This window comes from Zootoca vivipara, chromosome 15 (genome assembly GCF_963506605.1).
Source record: "Zootoca vivipara chromosome 15, rZooViv1.1, whole genome shotgun sequence".
NCBI lineage: Eukaryota > Metazoa > Chordata > Lepidosauria > Squamata > Lacertidae > Zootoca > Zootoca vivipara.
Genome location: NC_083290.1, coordinates 1225765 through 1229130, shown reverse-complemented (window position 1 = coordinate 1229130; position 3366 = coordinate 1225765).

Sequence of the window (3366 nt, the reverse complement as noted above, 5' to 3'; positions counted from 1 at the left end):
GGGCGGGGTCAGGCCAGGCAGGAAGCCGCTTGCTGATTGGCTGGATCGGATTCTCAGCCTTGCCAGCGCGTGGATTAAATGCGTCCCCTTTAAAGCGCTGGTGGGAATTTATTTCTGATCGCTTTAGGCCAGGCATTCCCAAATTGCGGCCCTCCAGATGTTTTGGGACTACAACTCCCATGATCCCTAGCTAACAGGACTAGTGGGCAGGGATGATGGGAATTGCAGTCCAAAACATCTGGAGGGCCGAATTTTGGGGGTGCCTGCTTTAGGCTCTGTAGTGAAAGAGGGAGCTGGCCAGCAGCCCCCCCTTCCTCTCGTTCCCCATTTCCCCTCCTCCAAGGCAGAACAACCCCCCTGCCAGTCTAGGCTAGGTGCTCCTGGTCACTATCCAGTAACGCAGGCGGAAATACAACTGGTAGAGTGTTAAGCAGTTAAGCACTGGGTTTAGCTTTGCAGCCGAAGGCACCAAAACGCCAACAAAATGTCCTTTCCAGGCTTATTTAATAGAAAGAATGATTACATATAAAAAGGTCACACAGTTCTCAGAAAAGGTTGCAAATTAATTAAAATAACATTGTAAAATATTCCTGAGACTTTCCATACTCACATAGCGGAACTTGGAGGGCGAACAAGACCCCTCTCCCTTTGAGGCAAGCGTCAAAGCAACAGGTAGACGCATGGCAGGCTTTTCCCTCCACGCACAATGACATCAAGCAAACTAACATTCCCATCCTCCTAGTGCTTAAGCAAAATCTCCCTCGTGGGGTTCCGAGAATGAACCAGTTAAAAGAGAGTTTTAATATGAACTGGCCAATGACCAATTGATGTGCCTCTTTCTTTCAGCTGTCAAGAGTCAAACCAGCTGCCCCTCATTTAATACTTAAAAGCTTGAGACCAGAGAAACTCCCAAATAGTTCTCAAGCTCCGTCTTACCAAGTCTGGAGACAGTAATCCTACCACCTCCCAAATAAACATCCTCTTCACAGCTAAGGCAAATTCCACATTAACATATAAACCAGGTGAAGGGAATACAGCCAGGAGGTCATTTAAACTAACAAAGCATTCCTCTTGAGGGATCAAAAGGACACTTTCCCAGTGATGCTGGATGTTGTGGACCAGGCACCCCCAAACTTCGGCCCTCCAGATGTTTTGGATTACAATTCCCATCTTCTCCGACCACTGGTCCTGTTAGCTAGTGATCATGGGAGTTGTAGGCCAAAACATCTGGAGGGCCGCAGTTTGGGGATGCCTGTTGTGGACGTTCTACCATAGCTGTCAAGTTCTCCCTTTTTTAAAAGGGAAATTCCCTTATGCTGAATAGGCTTCCTCACTATGTAGCACGCACACACAGCTTTGCGCATGGAGCACATTATGAGATCTTTATAAAATAATGTTCTTGAATGGGCATCCTGTAGTCTCAAAAGTGTGTGTGTGTGTAAATCAGGTACCCCCAAACTTTGGCCCTCCAGATGTTTTGGACTACAATTCCCATCTTCCCTGACCACTGGTCCTGTTAGCTAGGGATCATGGGAGTTGTAGGCCAAAACATCTGGAGGGCCGCAGTTTGGGGATGCCTGGAGTAAATGAATCTACCTGCTTGGAAAGGGAGCATAGGAGGAGGGAACTGATTCATTTGTTTGCTTATGTAAATAAAAGTGCTTACTCATCAGTAGTTGCTGCTGGAAAATGTTGGCTTCGGGGAATCCCTTAATAAATACAATAGCACATGGTTGACAGTGAAGTGACTGATGATGAATTTGCCCCCCCCCCCCGGTGCATCCTAGTGTATTTGACAAGTAAGGCACTTTTTCCTCCTATAATATTCAGAGTGCCCACTTGAGGTCCCTTAATATAGAGTACTGTAGCAGGATGCCCTTTAACATACTGTACTGTAACCTCTTGGCATGCTGGAATGCTTCTGGGTGGAGTTCAACTACGTCAGACCAACACGGCTACCTACCTGCTGCTGGAGAAAGTACAGGAAGGAAAGTCGGGGGGGGGGGGACATTCCAAACGGTCGTGTGAGGCGCTTGTGTACAACAATATATAACGGGTCGGGGGGGGGAGTCGGGGACCGTCACCGCTTCTCCTCTCTCGCCCTGTTTTGAGGGCTGGGCTGAGGCGGAGGGAGCGGGAGGACGTTTTTTTCAATGAATGGCGAAAGGCCCCCCCACCCCTCTCGTCAGCGTCGCTGGCGGCAGCGGGCCGGTTGCCATGGCGACGGCGCTGATCCGGGGCTCCTCGCAGTAGTAACGGCAGCGAGCGGGCTTTCTACCGGTAGGCTGGAGCTGGAGGCATTCTGGGGGCGGGGCGCAGCCGTGATGGCACCCTTGGGATTGCGCTGCCTGGGGCAGAGTGCCCCGCTCTTCCTACCATAGCTGCCAAGTACCCCGTTTTCCCCGGGAAACCCCCGTTTTTACTTACCTTTTCCCGGTGGTCCCCCGTATCACTTCATCTCCCGTTTTTCTCCGTTATTTTCTCCTGCCGGTGGCCATTTTTTTTCGTTCCGATTTGCCCTTCTATGGGCACCAAAAATAGCCGCCGTCGGCTTCAAAAGTCGCATCTACGCATGTCCGGAAGTGCATAGACGCGACTTCCGGTGTCAGCGACGGCCCTTTTTGGTGCTCATAGAAGGGCAAAGCGACACCGGAAGTTGCGTCGACGCAACTTCCGGTGTCACATGGCTGCCGGTCCCGGATTCTGCCGTCGGGGACTTGGAAGGTAAGCTTCCTACGCCCCTGCCCCCAGCTGCCAAAAAAAGTTTGGGAACCACTGGTCTGAGTCAGACCTTTCAGAGTCAGCAAGCAGAATAAGACCCTCATGTAAGGAAGAAGAGACTGGTTAATAAATACATGAAATTGTTTATTTAAAAAAACACACAGAGAGAGGCAGAGAAAGGAAGTCAGGAGCAGAAATCGTAGCTGCTCCTCCCGAACACTCGTGCGGGAGAAAACTGATCCCAAAACCAGTCCTGGGCGATGAAGGAGAACCAGACCCACGCGAACGAAGACTCTGGGGCTCCCTGTACAAAATATGGCTCTGTGATGGAGTGGGGGGGCAGGGGGGGCCTCTCCCTGCCCTACTGCTCCTCCCGCTGAACAGGAGATGGATCCAGGCAACTGAGTGGGAGGCAAAGGGGTCTCTAGGCACAAGGAGGGAAGGTTATCGGGGTCAGTAGCCTTGAGATACTGACTGGTGGCCGTACCTGGAAGGCAGAAGGGGGCTCGACCTCCTCAAGTGTCCGTCCAAAGCGATTGCAGGGCATCCCTGAGAGACTCACCGAGGGAGACAGACAGACAGGTCCCCCTTCAGGGACACATTCTTCCCAGGACTATGGCTAGGAAAGCTGGCTTTTTTTGTTGG